This window comes from Manihot esculenta, chromosome 14, assembly GCF_001659605.2.
Source record: "Manihot esculenta cultivar AM560-2 chromosome 14, M.esculenta_v8, whole genome shotgun sequence".
Classification (NCBI taxonomy): domain Eukaryota; kingdom Viridiplantae; phylum Streptophyta; class Magnoliopsida; order Malpighiales; family Euphorbiaceae; genus Manihot; species Manihot esculenta.
In genome coordinates this window covers 11,547,926-11,567,674 of record NC_035174.2, presented here as the reverse complement: position 1 = coordinate 11,567,674, position 19,749 = coordinate 11,547,926, and the positions used below count along the sequence as shown (strand labels likewise).

General features: G+C 22.7%; 1 pseudogene; it reads left to right on the top strand.

The window, feature by feature from the left end:
• Positions 1-272: 272 nt before the first annotated feature.
• LOC122721780 lies at positions 273-2,122 on the top strand (annotated as a pseudogene).
• The last annotated feature ends 17,627 nt before the right edge of the window (positions 2,123-19,749 follow it).

Below are 19,749 nucleotides of genomic sequence, written 5' to 3'. Positions count from 1 at the left end.
TTATTTCTATTATTATAGGCTTGCCACGTATGAAGAATTTACAACACTTGTTTTTGAATGACTCCACGATGAACAATAACTTTGTACGAACGACTGGAATTTTGTCATTCCTTAAAACATTATCAACACAGTTCTGTGGACTTAATAGCAGAATTTTTGTTATCCAAGATAAAGTGAATTTGAGATATCTTCCACATTATTTGGATATTTTAGCTAAATCATTTATAAATGAATAATTAATTTTAGGTATATGCAAATTAAAACGTATCCAAATGCCAGATATTAGCTACAATAACCTTGGTGGTAGCTTACCATTGTATCTAGCAAATTTTACTTCTATTCTACAGTTGGATCTCTCCAATAATCTCTTCAGTGGAAATATCTCTTTATCTCCTCTCAAGATTTTAACAACCCTTCAAGACTTAGATCTCTCTAATTTCTTTCAAATCCCAATCTCACTAAGTCCATTCAAAGCTCAAGTACTTGAAAAGTTCGGATAACAAAGTGTTTGCAGAGGCACATCATCAGTCTTGGAATCCAAGTTTTCAATTAGAGAGCCTTATTCTATCTGGTGATGGATATTGTGGAGCATTCTCCAAATTCCTCTACTAACACCCTAACCTGAAATTTGTTGATTTGAATGTGTTGTTGATTTGTCGCACATTCAAATGAGAGAACAGTTTTCATCTTGGTTGTTGCACAACAACACAAAACTAGAAACACTTTACTTAATCAACAATTCTCTTTCAGGGCCTCTCCAATTACCACTTTATTCTCATGTGCACTTGTCATACTTAGATATCTAAGATAATTTCTTCAGTAGCTCTGTTCCAATAGAGATTGGAACGCATTCGCCCAGATTGACATATCTAATGATGTCAAGGAATGGTTTCAGTGGTAGTATTCCATCTTCATTGGAAATATGAGCTTATTGGAAAGATTAGACTTATCCGAAAATAGATTGCAGGTAGCATACCAGAGCACTTCACCACTGGTTGTGGCTCATTATACTTTCAAACAACAGTTTGCAAGGCCAAATACTGGGAAATATGAGTTTGCTAGAAAGTTTAGATTTATCCAACAACAATTTCTCTGGAAGCATCCCAAGTAGCCTGTTAAAATGTAACGAGTTTAAAATAATGGGTGTCAATTATAATCATCTCTCTGGTAAGATTCCTAATTGGATAGGGAATTTGTCTCAACTTCAAATTTTACATCTTTCACAGAACAACATTTTTGGAAGTTTATCATGCAATTTCTGCCCTAAAGATTTCACAGAAGTCCATTTGTTTAAAAATATGCTGCAAGGATTGTTAAAGGATTCATTCCATAATTGCCCTTCATTGGTGGTGTTGGATATTAGCCATAATAATTTGATAGGGAGAATTTCAAAATGGATCGGAGAGATTCCGTTGAGTTATATTCTTTTGAGTCAGAATCATTTTGAAGGTGAAATTCCAATTCAGCTATGCAAGTTGGATAAGTTAAGCTTAATTGATCTTTCTCATAACAATCTTTCTGGTCATATTCCTCATTGCCTAAGCTGTAGTAGTTGGTATGAGAAACGAGAAAAGTCTAATCAACCTAGTAGATTTTTTAACCCAGAAACTGGGGTTTCAGTGCGACTCATGTATTCTTCCTATTTTTACCAGGCAATCATCCTTCGCTATTTCTCTGGTATCGACCTTTCTTGTAACTTTTTGAGAGGTGAGATTCCTCCTGAAATTGGAAATCTCAGCATGATCAAGGTGTTGAATTTGTCCCACAACAAGTTGATCGGAGCAATCCCATAACATTTTCAAACCTGGGGCAAATTGAGAGCTTGGATCTTTCTTACAACAATTTGGAAGGGAAAATTCCTCCTCAACTTACTCGGCTATATTCCCTAGCTGTATTCAGTGTAGCACACAACAACTTTTCAGGTAAAACATCTGAGAGGCTTGCACAATTTGCAACATTTGAGGGAAATCCTTTGCTGTGTGGACTGCCACTGCCGAAGAGTTGCAATAACATATCTCCGCTGTCACCTGCAACTCCAATAGAAGAAAAAGAAGATAACGATTCCTCTGCTGTCCAAATTTGGATTTTCATAGAATTGAGGATGTACAAGTTCAATGCTTGATTATTTGTGTTTTCCAGTGTTAAATTAATTGCATTTTGTTCTTGGATTTCTATGATCTATAATTGACTTGAGCTAATTTTTGTTTGAAATATAAGGGCTTTTTGCAAAATAAAGTTAAAAAAAAAAAATATTTCCTAAATTCTGGTTTGAGAGTAAAATTATTATTTTTTTTAAATAAAAAATTTCTACCGCACTTTAAAAGTGCGGTAGAATTTTTAATAATTTTTTAAAAAAATCTACCGCACTTTTAAAGTGCGGTAAAGGGGTGAGTGATATAAAAATAATTTTTTTTAAAAAAATAAAATTTTACCGCACTTCAAATTGCGGTACGTATTAAATTGCGGCACGTATTACCGCACTTTAGTGCGGTAATACGTGAAATCACTTTACACATTACCGCACTTCAGAAGTGCGGTAATGTGTAAAGTGTATTTAATATATATTAATTAATTATTTATTTATTTATAAATAATTATAAAAATTATATTAATATTAATTATTTAATATAATTAAAATTTAATATAATAATGATCATATATAAATTTATTTTAATAATTAAAATTATATATATAATATTATAATTATATTTATTTAAATATATAATTAAAATTTAATATAATAATAATCATATATAAATTTATTTTAATAATTAAAATTATATATATAACATTATAATTATATTTATTTAAATATAATATCATAATTATATTTATTTTATAAATAATATTTATAATTATATTGTTTTATTTTTATTACATTCTATAATTTTAATTATTTATATATTTTTTTAAATTTTTATGATTTTTAAATATTTAAATATTATTTATAAATATAATTTTAATAAAAATAATAAATTCTATGAATAAATAAAATATATCATATTATTTATTTAAATATAATTATGATATTATATTTAAATAAATATAATTATAATGTTATATATATAATTTTAATTATTAAAATAAATTTATATATGATCTTTAAATAAATATAATTATAATGTTATATATATAATTTTAATTATTAAAATAAATTTATATATGATCATTATTATATTAAATTTTAATTATATTAAATAATTAATATTAATATAATTTTTATAATTATTTATAAATTTTATAAATAAATAAATAATTAATTAATATATATTAAATACACTTTACACATTACCGCACTTTTGAAGTGCGGTAATGTGTAAAGTGATTTCACGTATTACCGCACTTTAAAAGTGCGGTAATACGTGCCGCAATTTAATACGTACCGCAATTTGAAGTGCGGTAGAATTTTATTTTTTTAAAAGAAATTATTTTTATATCACTCACCCTTTACCGCACTTTAAAAGTGCGGTAGATTTTTTTAAAAAATTATTAAAAATTCTACCGCACTTTTAAAGTGCGGTAGAAATTTTTTATTTAAAAAAAAAAATAATTTTACTCTCTACCGCATTTTATAAGTGCGGTAAAGAGTACCGCACTTATAAAATGAGGTAAAGCCCTGATTCATCCTGGTTTGGGAAAATTTTTTCCGCAAACCAGGATTTAAGAAATATTTTTTTTTTTTTTAACTTTATTTTGCAAGAAGCCCGAAATATAATTGCTGGACACTATCACTATTACCTTTTTAAGTTGTGATTAGCTTGTTCATGGATGAGACTAGTAAAAATTATTCAAAACATTGCTAATATCTCTATTTTCAGTGTGTCATTTATTTGTTGTTGGCTGAGGTACTTGGCTAGTCTTGCTGTTCCTTTTTCTTTTCTTTTTTTTGGATGAAGCTAGTTCTATTAAAATTATATGTTTCCAGACACATTTATCAAGATTGTATGTTATTTCAAAAAAAAAAAAAAATTCATATGTTTTCAGACCCATTTATCAAGATTTTCATTATAATGTTACCTTAATCCTAAGTATTCTTTATATTGGATTTTGTTTATAGTATTATTTATCTACGATAGTTTAGAATATATCCTTATCTAATACTGTTGAAAAATAGAAAAAAAAAAAACTTATATTATAATTATTTTAAAAAATACACTAAAATAAGAGAGTGAATAAAATAATAAAACAAAGTTAAAGATTTATAAAATGAAATTTTAAGTAAAGGTCTCCTTAAACATTAAAAGGATGAATAATGAAATGAAGAATCTTTATATCAACCGGGTTGTGAACGGTTTTGGAGGTTCTAATCGAATAAAAATAGTACGAAATTGAAACATCAGAAACTGAATTTATTAAAATATTTGATTTTAATTCTGATTTTTTTTTTGTAAGAATCATATCAAAAAATTAATTATATATATTTTTAAAAAAAAATTAATAATGTTATGATTTTATCACATGGTTTTAATAATATATTTTATATATCTTATAAATTTATATTATTAAAATTATATGATTCTATTTAAAAAATTTAAATATTAATTTTATAATTATTAAATAATAAAAAATAAAAAAAATATAAATAAATAAAAATATAAGTAAAATAGTTATTTATAAGTTATTTAAGACTTAATAAAAATTTATTTTATTATTGCGTGTGTACTATTTTTTTAATTATTTTTATATTTAATATTATCAATTTATTTTTATAAATTAAATTATTCATATAATTTAAATATAATTTTTTATTAACTATTAAATAATTATTAACAGTATTATAAAATAATTATATACTTTAATTAATTATTAAAAATTTTTAACAATATAATTTAAATAATTTAATTAATTAATTATAATTTCTTCTATCTGAATACATTTTGCATATGTGTGTTTATGTGTATATGTATTTATTTTTTCAATTTAAAATATTTTAATTATTTTATAATTTTTAATTATATGAATAAATCACATATTAATAAATATAATATATTGTTACAAATTAATTATATATACATATTTAATCAAAATTATATAAATAATAATATAATATTTTTGTTGAGAATTATATATAATATATATATTAATATTGATACTATTATTATTTAAATGTTAGTATTATTATATATTCATGAGGCTCTAAGCTTTTAAGTGGTGATTAGTCCCTCCTAATTTTAGATATTAAAGATTTTGTCATCATTGTGATTAACTGACTTGAGAAAAAATTTAAATTTACAAATTTGCTAGCTATCATAAGTATGATAAAGTTTTAGGTCTCAATAACTATTAGATTCTGATACTATAAAAAAAGAAATGGAAACAAAAAGTTTTAGAAAAAAAAAAACTAAAAAAAAAATAGAAATCTTGTATATGAACTTTATTGGATCACAGGCTTTCTTTTTATACATAAATTCAGCCTTAGCTTAATTGATATGAGCTAACACGTGAGTGAAGTTGAAGTAACAAACTGACTAATGGGTTGATTAACTAACTAACAGAAATGCTTTTTTCATATTACAATTATACTCCTACAAACAATAAATATTTAATGATAATCTCTTAAAATATAACCCGCTCAAAATCATATCACTTATATATTATTACAGCATCATATCTTAAGTATGTCTGAGTGGTGACTTAGGGAGGGCAGAAACTTAAATTTCAATCTCAAAAAGCTTAAAAGGAATCAAAATGGTCTGGGTTTTCTAGTGCCCTAATTATGAATGCCTTATCACTTAATCTTTCGAATACTCGTACAAAACATTAAATACGTGTGTCACTGTCGCTCTGACTTAACGTGTATCAGAAAAAAATATAGTCTTAACCGATTTAATATTAATAAACCAATTGTCAACCATTAGAATTATATGTAATATATATTAATATTGATACTTATTTAAATGTTAGTATTATTATTTTTATTATTATTATTATTATTTGTAATATATATTTATCAAGTTCTAAACTTTTAAGTGGTGATTCGTCCCTCCTAATTTTAAATATTAAAAATTTCATCATTGTTGTGATTAACTGACTTGAGAAAAAATTTAAATTTATAAATTTGCTAGCTATCATAAGTATGATAAAGTTTTAGATCTCAATAACTATTAGATTCTGATACTATAAAAAAAAGAAATGGAAACAAAAAGTTTTTTTTTAAAAAAATAGAAATCTTGTATATGAACTTTATTGGATCACAGGCTTTCTTTTTATACATAAATTCAGGCTTAGCTTAATTGATATGAGCTAACAGGTGAATGAAGTTGAAGTAACAAACTGACTAATAAGCTGATTAACTAACTAATTAACTAACGGAAATACTTCTCTCATATTATAATTATACCCCTACAAACAATAAGTATTTAATGATAACCTCTCAAAATATAATCTGCTCGAGATCATATCACTTATATTCTACTACAGCATCCTATTCTAAGTATGTATGAGTGGTCGCTTAGGGAGGGCAGAAAACTTAAATTTCAATCTCAAGAAGCTTAAAAGAAATCAGAATGGTTCGAGTTTCTTAGTGCCCTAATTATGAATACCCTATCACTTGATCTCTCGAATACTCGTACAAGATATTAAATACGTATGTCATTGTCGTTCCGACCTAACGTGTATTAGAAAAAAATATAATCTTAGCTGATTTAATATTAATAAATCAATTGTTAACCATTAACGAATTGATTAAAAAATTGTTTTAAAAAAGTATACTAACATATTTCGAAAGAATATGAACTAGAGATAAAGTATAAATATCTTTACCCAAATCGAAAAAGAAATTTCATTATGTGTTTTTCAATCACTTTTCTACAACTTATAAATTTTAAACTTCTTAAATATTTCATATCCATAATTATTACTACTCTCATTTACTAAACTCATTCATAATATTTACTACTCAAATTTTTAACGAGACTATATGTGCTTATTCATAAATCTTTGAGTTATCACATAAGTTAATTTCAATCTTTATGTGTGAAATTTTTAGTAAGGTATTGTAAAGGAGTTGACTTGAAGTCAAGGTCTCCTATAAAATAACAAAACAAAAATGATAACAGTTTTCACAGATAATAAGAAAAAAATGTTGCTTTCTTGTGGAAAATAATGGGATTTGTTAATGAATATAAAGTGGAAGACTTGGACTTTTGGCACAAAATGATAGCTTTAAAACCAAATCAGACGCTCAGTAAACTTACGTCAATAATAAAAATAATAATACGATAATTTTATATATAATTGAATTAAAAGTTAAAATTAAGATCAATAATGGAGGGAGACCGAAGAAAATGGTTGAGTATACCAAAACAGCACGCAAATCTCCAAGAAAAAAATTAATAATATTGAATCACTACTACAAAATAGTATTTCTGAAAAAAAATTTTGGGATAAAAAATATATTTATTACTGATAAGTATATATTATTTGGGGCAAAATTTTATTTTACCTTTAGATGTAATATTATTTATTTATAATAATGGAATTTTTTATAAAAACATAATTAATATTTTTTTATAATTTTTTTCACTTATTCTTTAATTTTTTCTGTTATCTTAAAATTATTATTCACTTTTTTTATATTATAATAGCATATAAATTAACTATTATAATCCTATTTAATTTTATACTATTTCCGAAAGAACCTCCCATTAAATATTATTTTTTAAGTGAATATTCAAAATATATCTTAGTATTCAATATCTTTAATATGGATATAATTGGAAGATTAAAAAATATTTTTTTAATATGTATAAAAAAATAAAGTGTATAAAAATTATAAAAATCAGTGAGTATTATTTATTTTTAATAATTAATTTTTAAGAAAGGATTTATTAATTTCTAAATATTATATTATCTATTTTTAATGATGAATTTTTAAGTTAAAAACTTATTAGAGTCAAAATGTTATATAAATATATGTGTGTGTATTATTTGTTTTTAATTCATTAGGTTACCTTTATTTATATAAAAAGTTTTAGATATTTTTTTCTAAATCTTTTACTAAAAGATTCATCTCTCATATTAAAAAATATTCTTAATAACTATTTAAACTATATTGGAATAAATTGCCTTAGGTGTTAATTATCTAAACGGATGAAACAAACAAATAAAAAAAAAGAAGAAAAATTTATGGACAGATATTATATATGTGGATAGCCTATCTATATATGCTATTTAAAAAGAAAAAAGAAAATTATTCATTAAAAAAATTAATCTTTTCATTTGTATTTTTTACAAAATAATTATAGAAAATTAATGAATAAAAAAAGTTAAGAAAAAGTAAAGAGAGAAGTTGGTTTCTTGTGGAAAATAAATGGAAGAGTTTGCAAACCAAAGGACACGCTCACTAAACTTGCACCATTATCATTGAACTAAGAATTGAAGACATTAATTAATTGGACAATATTTTAACTGAATTAAAATTCTAATTTTTAATTTAAAATCAAATATTTCATAAATTAAATGCCAAAATATTACTATATATAGAATTCCAAGCATGTAAATAATTACTCATTTAAAAAATATTATATTAGTAATCACCTTAAACAGCTAATCCCACTCTCAAATTGAAGGGTTTAAATTGAGTCGAGTGAGGACACACTTTCTAATTTAATATTTCAATTTAAATATAATTGTAAAAATTTGAATAATTATACTGAAATTTAAATTTTTAAATTAAATTAAAAAACACACAAAATTTTGAATTTTATAGTCGATATATCTTTAAAAAATAATTAAATATAATTTATTAAATATTTAAAATATAAGAATTAAAATCAACATGTAAGGTACTACTAATGGGTAGCGATAAAATCAAATAGCTAAATCAAACTCATCCTGAATGTTGCTCATAATTTATACCAATAGACTGAGTTCTTTAATAAACTTTTTCATCAAATAAAAATTAATATTTGTTTTATTTTTACTCTATTCTCATGTGCAGAAAATTAGACGTCCGAATAAAAGGAAGAAGCATGTTTTTAGCATCGTTGGGAACATTGCCTCATCTCAAGACCCTCTTTCTCTATAATGCAATAATTTTGAAGGGACAATATTTGGTCAAGGTTCCTACGTAATTAAATGTTATTATTATAATAGCACTATTTTCATGAAAATTTAAGGGCGTTGTTGGGTATTAATATATGATTTTTTGTTTTTTGTTTTTTAAAATCAAAATCTTTTTTTTTCTTTCTTTTTATTATATGTTTTCCGAAAACTATTTTTATATCAATATGTTTTTATAAATTGTTGTTATTAACCTTTTTTCGATGAATCCTGAAGTTTCAACTTTATTATTTTGTTTGAACAATAATAAAATAAATTATATTTGTTGAGAAATGTAAAATTGTATGGATACGATTCTCATTGTGTATCTTGATCAATTGGATCATTTTTTTTTGGATTCCGATACGAAACTTTTGTAGATATATTTTTAGATATTCTTTTATTATGTCGTTTAAACGAAAGAAAAGAATTTAAATCAAAATACTTAATAGCATGGCAATACATTTATATAAAATTTTTACTCCGATCACACGCAATAAAATTATAGGCATTCATAAACACTAATTAATGTTTTTTTTAATTAATTGGTGAGAATTTTCTTTTATTGTAGGCAGAATTACAAAAATGTAAGCAATTTTTTGAAAAATAGAATGCGAGTAGAACATAGTTAAACAAGAAAATGTAATGTAATTGTGATTTATTTTAACAGCTCCTGGATATTAAAAATAATCTCACTGCAGGATATTAAAAATAGGATGCGAGTATGTGGTAGATGTGTTTATACTTATATGGGAGAAATTATTTTAATAGAAAAATTTAAACGATTTAATGGTATAATTTTATATTAGATTTGTGAAAAAAGTACGTATAATTATAAAATTTAAAAATTGAAATAACAAAAATAGAGAAGACGATCGATAAATATCATAACATAGGAGGTTATTATTATCACCTGACTATTGTTGTCTGCATTAGAGTTTCTTTTTATTTGTATTATATATTATATAATTAGCAATTTGAAATCTATCCCAATGCTGCAAAGCCACTAAAATGAAGGTAATGAAATTATATGACTGATTATAGTCTACTAAGCCTGCAATGGAAGAGTTATTCATGTCTGAAATACTAGCCTATTATAATATTTGAGAGTGTCATTATGACTCAGTAATTATATTCAATATAATAGTCATTATAAAATTTAATAAGAGAGTATAATATCAGCAGAAAAATTAAATATTAAAAATTTATATAACTATCTCAAATACTATTAGATAATTTAATTAATCTATTACTTTTTTTATTTTATAATTTTTGTTGATTTTATTTTTTATACATATTAAGAAAATATAATTTTTTATTGACTTTTCAATTATATCATTTTAAAAATATTAAAATTTATTAAATATTAATAGAGATTTTAATAATTTTTTTAAAAATAAAATAAAATAAAATTATAATAATTAATTTATATATTATAATGTAAAATATAAATAATAATTTTAAAATAATAAAATAAATAAATAAAAATTATAAGACAAAAGGATTTTAACCTAACTATTATTGTCAGTTTAGGATTTAGGGTTCAGGATTTAGAGTTCAGAGTTTAGGGTAACATTGTTTTTAGAAATATGTTTATTTTTTACAATAATTTTCACTTTAATTTTTATATTAATTTAAAATAAAGAGAAACTTCATACATACTTAAATATATAAATATAATTATTAAAAATAATGTTTTAACTATGTAAAATTTATTCGTATGTGGATTTATGGACGGGAGAATTTGAAAACTATATCAATGATTGACGGGAGAATGCAGTTTGTATTTTTTACTTGTTTTACATGGAAAATGAATACAAAATTTTCCATAAAAAAAAAATATTTTCCACAAGTAAACATTCTTAAGTTTTTAAAAATATCAGAATTTCTGAGATTTTCATTTTTAAAATCATTAAATTCGTGGGTAAAATATATAGGTATATAATAATATTTAAAATTAAAAATTAATGAAATTAATGAATAGAGCATAAAATTATTAATTCTATCTCACTTGAAATATGCTATAAAAATTTCATTATTTTTACTCTATTCTCACTCGTAGAAATTAGAAATTTGAGAATGAGAATTGCTCTCAATGTGAAATTATGAATGAAATTATATTTGAACTTTTATCATTTCATTACACGTTTAGATTTTTATTTTCTAAAAAAAAAATTACTTTTTATATTATTAATATTTGATAACACTCAACCAAATACTACGGAGAAGAATATAGTGGATTTGTCTCTGAAAGCATCCCAAGTAGCGAGTTTAAAATAATAGATGTCAGTTATAATCATCTCTCTGGTAAGTTTACATCTTTCACAGAACAACATTTTTGGAAGTTTATCATGCAATTTCTGCCCTAAAGATTTAACAGAAGTCCATTTGTTTAAAAATATGCTGCAAGGATTGTTAAAGGATTCATTCCATAATTGCCCTTCATTGGTGGTGTTGGATATTAGCCATAATAGTTTGATAGGGAGAATTTCAAAATGGATCGGAGAGATTCCGTTGAGTTATATTCTTTTGAGTCAGAATCATTTTGAAGGTGAAATTCCAATTCAGCTATGCAAGTTGGATAAGTTAAGCTTAATTGATCTTTCTCATAACAATCTTTCTGGTCATATTCCTCATTGCCTAAGCTGTAGTAGTTGGTATGAGAAACGAGAAAAATCTAATCAACCTAGTAGATTTTTTAACCCAGAAACTGGGGTTTCAGTACAACTTCAGCAGCCTGTGGATTTTTCAACCATGTATTCTTCCTATTTTTACCAGGCAAGCATCCTTCCCTATTTCTCTGGTATCGACCTTTCTTGTAACTTTTTGACAGGTGAGATTCCTCCTGAAATTGGAAATCTCAGCATAATCAAGGTTTTGAATTTGTCCCACAACAAGTTGATCGGAGCAATCCCATAACATTTTCAAACCTGGGACAAATTGAGAGCTTAATTGGATCTTTCTTACAACAATTTGGAAGGGAAAATTCCTCCTCAACTTACTCGGCTATATTCCCTAGCTGTATTCAGTGTAGCACACAACAACTTTTCAGGTAAAACATCTGAGAGGCTTGCACAATTTGCAACATTTGACCAGAGTAGCTACGAGGGAAATCCTTTGCTGTGTGGACTGCCACTGCCGAAGAGCTGCAATAACACATCTCCACTGTCACCTGCAACTCCAATAGAAGAAAAAGAAGATAACGACTTCATGGACATGGGTGTTTTCTATGTGAGCTTTGTGGTGTCGTACATCATAGTGTTGCTAGCAATAGCAGCAATTCTATACATAAACCCATACTAGCCACGAAGATGTTTTTACTTCATAGAGACGAGCGTTGTCAATTGCTACTATTTTCTGGTGGACAATATTTCTCTGCTGTCCAAATTTGGATTTTCATAGAATTGAGGATGTACAAGTTCAATGCTTGATTATTTGTGTTTTCCAGTGTTCAATTAATTGCATTTTGTTCTTGGATTTCTACTATCTGTAATTGACTTAAGCTAATTTTTATTTGAAATATAATTGCTGGACACTATCACTATTACCTTTTTAAGTTGTGATTAGCTTCTTCATGGATGAGACTAGTAAAAATTATTCAAAACATTGCTAATATCTCTATTTTCAGTGTGTCATTTATTTGTTGTTGGTTGCAGTACTTGGCTAGTCTTGCTGTTGCTTTTTCTTTTCTTTTTTTTGATGAAGCTAGTTCTATTAAAAATCTAGGAAAAGCTTAGCATATGGCACACACTGCCGTTACTTATTCTATGGTTGTCGCAGAACTTGCTACTGTTTAGGCTTTGTCTTTCCTCTAATTCTTTATGTTGCATAACTTGGTCCTTATTTTATTATCTTTGGGTCTGCTTAACCTCTGGAGTCCCCAATAGCAGATTGCTTGTAAATTCTGTTAAAAAATGTTTTTTGCAATTACAAGACAATTCTTACCGAATTAATAAATTGAAAAATTTTGATATTGTATGTTATTTTAAAAAAAAAATCCATATGTTTCCATACACATTTATCAAGATTTTCATTATAATGTTACCTTAATCCTAAGTTTTTTTTATATTGGATTTTGTTTATAGTATTATTTATCTACGGCAGTTTAGAATATATTCTTATATAATACTGTTGAAAAATAGAAAAAAAAAAACCTATATTATAATTATTTTAAAAAATACACTAAAATAAGAGAGTGAATTAAATGATAAAAGAAAGTTAAAGATTTATAAAATGAAATTGTTAGTAAATGTCTACTAAAAATTAAAAGGATGAATAATGAAATGAAGAATCTTTATATCAACCGGATTGTGAACGGTTTTAGAGGTTCTAATCGAATTAAAAATCATATGAATGGATAAATATTGTAGGAATTGAAACATCAGAAACTGAATTTATTAAAATATTTTATTTTAATTCTGACTTTTTTTTTTTAAGAATCATACCAAAAAATCAATTATATATATATTTAAAATTTTTTAATAATGTTATGATTTTATTATATAATTTTAATAATATGTTATATATATATATATATATATATATATATATATTAATATAATCTTATAAATTTATATTATCAAAATTATATGATTCTATTTAAAGAATTTAAATATTAATTTTATAATTATTAAATAATAAATAATAAAAAATTATAAATAAATAAAAATATAAATAAAATAGTTATTTATGAGTTGAAAAAATTTACTTCGTTATTGCGTGTGTATTATTTTTTTATTATTTTTATATTTAATATTATCAATTTATTTTTATAAATTAAATTATTTATATAATTTAAATATAATTTTTTATTAACTATTAAACAGTTATTAACAATATTATAAAATAACTATATACTTTAATTAATTATTAAAAATTTTTAATAATATAATTCAAATAATTTAATTAATTAATTATAATTTTTTCTATCTAAATACATTTTGCATATATGTTGTTTTAATTATTTTATCATTTTTAATTATATGAATAAATCACATATTAATAAATATAATATATTTTAACAAATTAACTATATATACATATTTAATGAAAATTAGATAAATAATAATATAATATTTTATTGAGAATTATATGTAATATATATTAATATTGATACTATTATTATTTAAATGTTAGTATTATTATTTTTTTATTATTATATGTAATATATATGCATGAGGTTTTAAGTTTTTAACCGGTGATTTGTTCCTCCTAATTTTAGATATTAAAGATTTTGTCATGGTTGTGATTAACTTAGAAAAAATTTAAATCTGTACATTTGCGAGCTATCGTAAATATGGTAAAGTTTTAGATCTCAATAACTATTAGGCTCTAGACTCTGATATCATAAAAGAGAAAATGAAAACAAAATGTTTCAAAAAAGAAATAGAAATCTTGTATATGAACTTTATTGGATCGCAGGCTTTCTTTTTATACATAAATTCAGGCTTAGTTTAATTGATATGAGCTAACACATGAATGAAGTTGAAGTAACAAACTGACTAATAGGCTGATTAACTAACTAACAGAAATACTTTTCTCATATTACAATTATACTCCTACAAACAATAAATATTTAATAATAATCTCTTAAAATACAACCTGCTCGAAATCATATCACTTATATCTTACTACAACATCCTATCTTAAGTATGTTTGAGCGGTCACTTAGGGAGGGGAGGAAACTTAAATTTCAATCTCAAGAAACTTAAAAGGAATCAAAATGGTCTGAGTTTTCTAGTGCCCTAATTATGAATGCCCTATCACTTGATCTCTCAAATACTCGTACAATACATTAAATATGTATGTTACTGTCGCTCTAATTTAATGTGTATAAAAAAAAGTATAATCTTAACCGGTTTAATATTAATAAACTAATTATCAACCATTAACGAATCGATTAAAAAGTTATTTTGAAAAGGTATAACAATATGTTTTGGAGGAATATGAGCTAGAGATATCTGTACGTTGAAAGTATAAATATCTTTGTCCAAATGGAAATGGAAATTTCACTGTGTGTTTTCAATCACTTTTCTACAATTTATAAATCTTAAATCTTTTAAATATTTCATATCCATAATTATTACTACTCTCATTTACTAAACTCGTCTATAATATTTACTATCTAAATTTTTAACGAGATTATATAATTTAATTTTTAACGAGATTATATATTTTAATCTGATTATGCATGAATCTTGAGTTATCATATAACTTAATTTTAATGTCTATGTGTGAAATTTTTAGTAAGGTATTATAAAGGAGTTGACTTGAAGTCAAGGTCTCTTATGAAAGAACAAAACAAAAATGGTAATAGTTTTTATGGATAATAAAAAAAAGCATAAAAGAAAAAAAATGTTGCTTTGTTGTGGAAAATAATGGCATTTGTTAATGAATATAAAGTGGAAGACGAGGAAGACTTGGACTTTTGGCACAAAATGATAGTCTTAAAACCAAATCACACGCTCAGTAAACTTACGTTAATAATAAAAATAATAACAATTCGCTACATCATACAATAATTTTATATATAATTGAATTAAAGTCTAGGTCTATTTTAAAAGTTAAAATTAAGATCAATAATGAAAGGAGACTGAAAAAAATAGTTGAGTATACCAAAACAGCACGCAAACCTTCAAGAAAAAAATTAATAATATTGAATCACTACTACAAAATAATATTTCTGAAGGAATATTTTGGGATAAAAAATACGTTTATTACTGATAAGTATATATTATTTGAGGCAAAATTTTATTTTGCCTTCAGATGTAATATTATTTATTTATAATACTTGAATTTTTTACCATAAAATCCTAATTAATATACTCCATTTTCTCATAATTTTTTTCACCTTTTCTTTCCTTTATTATCCTAAAATTATTGTCCATCTCTTTTTTTATATTACGGTAACATATAAATTAAATATTATAATCTTATTTAATTTTATACTATTTCTGAAATAATCTCTCATTAAATATTTTTTTAAGTTAATATTCAAAATATATCTTAATATTTAATAAAAGTCAATATCTTTAATATGGGTATAATTAAAAGATTAATAAAAAAACTATCAATTCTTAATATGTATAAAAGAATAAAGTGTATAAAAATTATGGAAAGGAGAGAGTATTATTTATTTTTAATAATTAATTTTTAAAAAAGGATTTATTAATTTCTAAATATTATATTATTTATTTTTAATGATGAAATTTTTAAGTTAAAAACTTATTAGACTTAAAATGTTATATAAATATATGTGTGTGTATTATTTGTTTTTAATTCATTAGGTTTACCTTTATTTATATAAAAAGTTTTTGATATTTTTTCTCTAAATCTTTTACTAAAAGATTCATCTCTCATATTAAAAAATATTCTTAATAACTATTTAAAATATATTGGAATAAATTGTATTAGGTGTTAATTATCTAAACAGATGAAAAAAAAGAGAGAATCAAGAAAATATGATTGGCAAATAGTTATCATAATTTAATATAATTAGAATGAAGAATTAAATATGATTGGGTATTAAAAATAATTTATTTTAATGTTATTAATTAAGTTAATATTAAAATTCCTATACATTTAAAATTCTTAATTCTATTTAATACGTAAATTCTTAATATAAAAAATAATAATGTAGAACTCCTAATAACGTTAAACAAATATTATATAAAAACCTAATATTTATTAAAAGGTATGTGCATAAAAAGTTTGAGTAATATTAGGACTAGAATTTAGTGAAATTATCTAAACAATAATTATTCATTAAAAAACTAATATTTTGATTTGTTTATTTTTACAAAATAAGTATAGAAAATTAATGAATTGACTTTAAAAAAAAAAAAAAAAAGAAAATTAATGAATAAAAAAAGACGTGCATGTTAAGAAAAAGTAAAGAGAGAAGTTGGTTTCTTGTGGAAAATAAATGGAAGAGTTTGCAAACCAAAGGACACGCTCACTAAACTTGCACCATATCATTGAACTAAGAATTAAAGACATTAATTAATTGGACAATATTTTTGTGAGAATTAAAATTCTAATTTTTAATTTAAAATCAAATATTTCATAAATTATGAAAACTATTTTTATATCAATATGTTTTTATAAATTGTTCTTATTAACTATTTTCGATTAATTCTAAAGTTTCAATTTTATTATTTTGTTTGATCGTTATTGAATCTATTTTCTCAAGCCCACCACCATTGCCCTACCGTCACGTTGCTTTAAGAAAAAAATTATTATTTAATTTTTATAATATAAAAAAATTTATTAATTGATCATCAATTTTAATAAATATATTAAAATATTTTTGATATTTTTAAATTATTAGTATGTGCTTACATTAATTTTAAAAATTAATTATTATAAAAAATTTAAAATATTTTTAATATAAAAAAATTATTTAATAAAGTTTTTAAAAATTTAAGATACTAATTAATAATTTTTTTTAAATTATAAAAAATAAATAATAAAATATTTAACTATAAAATTAATAAAAAAATTAATTAATAAATATTTTAAAACGTTAAAATATTTTAATATATTTTTTAAAATTAAAATATTAACTAGTAAATTTTACCCCACTATAAACACTAAATAATAATTTTCCTTAAACGTAATTACAGTTGCTACTTGGCTGTTACTTTTATTACCACCATCTGACCACTGTTTCTACCATTAATACTACTCTGGTTACTATTATTACTGTTTCTAAGTCACTATATCATTGCTTAGCTATTCATTATTGCACCTATTATCAACGTAAATAAAATAAATATTAAAAAGAATATCAAAATATTATATATTTTTTATTTTGTAATTACAATATTATATTATGTCATTACCACATCATATAATTGATTTCATGTTACTGTATTCTGTTACCGTCTTTACATTTTACTTGTGACAAAGGAGAACGAAAGAAAAAGTATGCTATTTTATTAACTATTTTGAAATCCAAAACCAAATAACACATATAAATTATTTCATTTATAAAACAACATATTGTATTTTAAAGTTTAAAAAACGGTCTCTTCACAATAACTATAAAATTATTATTTTAATATTATTAAATTAATAATTTAAACAGTAATTTAAAATTATTTTAAAAAAATTATATTTATTTATTATATATATATATAATAATATATTTTAATAAGAATTTTATTTTATATTTAATAAAATTATAATTTTAATTATATTTTTTATTCACAGTAAAAAATAATTAAATCTTTGACATGTATTCAATAATGAAAATAAATGTAAAAATGTTTAAATTGGTACTATTGACTTATAATTGTAATTAAAATATATAAAATAATAATTTATGATTGTAGTTTTAAATTTATTTTTATAGTAGTGAGTATTTTGATTATTAAAATTAAATAAATATTTAAAAAATATTACGATGCAATGATAAAATTTGATCATATTATCCTAAAATAAATAAATAATTATACATGTTAAAAAATTTTAAAAGTAAATTAGTTTTTAAATATTAATTATCTTTTGATTATGAAAAATGATTATTTTTGTAATTTTAAATTTGAAAACCATCTCAATGATTGACAGGAGAATGCAGTTTATGTTTTTTACTTGTTTTACATGGAAAATTAATACAAAATTTTCCTTAAAAATAAAAAAGATTTTCCACGAGTAAACATTCTTAAGTTTTTAGAAGTATCATAATTTCTAAGATTTTCATTTCTTAAATCATCAAATTTGTGGATACAATACATAGGCATATAATAATATTTAAAATTAAAAATTAATGAAATTAATCAACAGAACATAAAATTATTAATTCTATCTCATTTGAAATATGCTATAAAAATTTCATTATTTTTACTCTATTCTCATTCGTAGAAATTAAAAGTTTGAAAATGAGAATTGCTCTCTCAATATGAAATTATGAATGAAATTATATTTCAACTTTTATCATTTCATTATAAGTTTAGATTTTTACTTTTTTAAAAAATAATTGCTTTTTATATTATTAATATTTGATAACACTCAACCAAATACTACGGAGAAGAATATAGTGAGGTTCCCCCTTAAATGAGAAGTCTTGCAATTTGTGGAAAATGATAACATATAATTTTAAATATTATAAAAATATTAAAGACTTTGATTATGATAGTTATAATCCTGAGAGAAATTTAGATAAGCCAACATTTTCATAACTCCAATAAAATATTTTATAAAAATTTAATTTATTAATTATTTATAATGAAAAAAATAATAATTTAGTTTTGATTTTTTTTTAAAAAATTAATTTTTTTAAAATGAATAGTTTTACTTTGAAAAGTTTAAAGGAGACAAAAATTATGAAAATTTAAGATATTAATTTATTTAAAAAAAGGAAACCGCAGGACTGTTAGCACAATGACAATTGATAAGTAAAAGACTCCCATGAAAAGATGACTGAGAAATGACATCTTGCCGCGTGAAGACTTCTCCAGCTTTGCAGCATGGAATGGACTATCAAAACCAGTCAGCACGGCTCTACCCCAGGCTATAATCCAAAAAAGAATATTTTGCACTTTTTTTTAATAATTATAATCTATTTTTAATTTATTTTTAATAATAAAACTGATCTTAAATTATACTTATTAAGAAAATTCATTATTAGAATTGATAAAATTTGAAAATTTTTTTACAATGATCTCTTTTAGTTATATTAAATATTAATTTAAAGTGTTGGTTAAT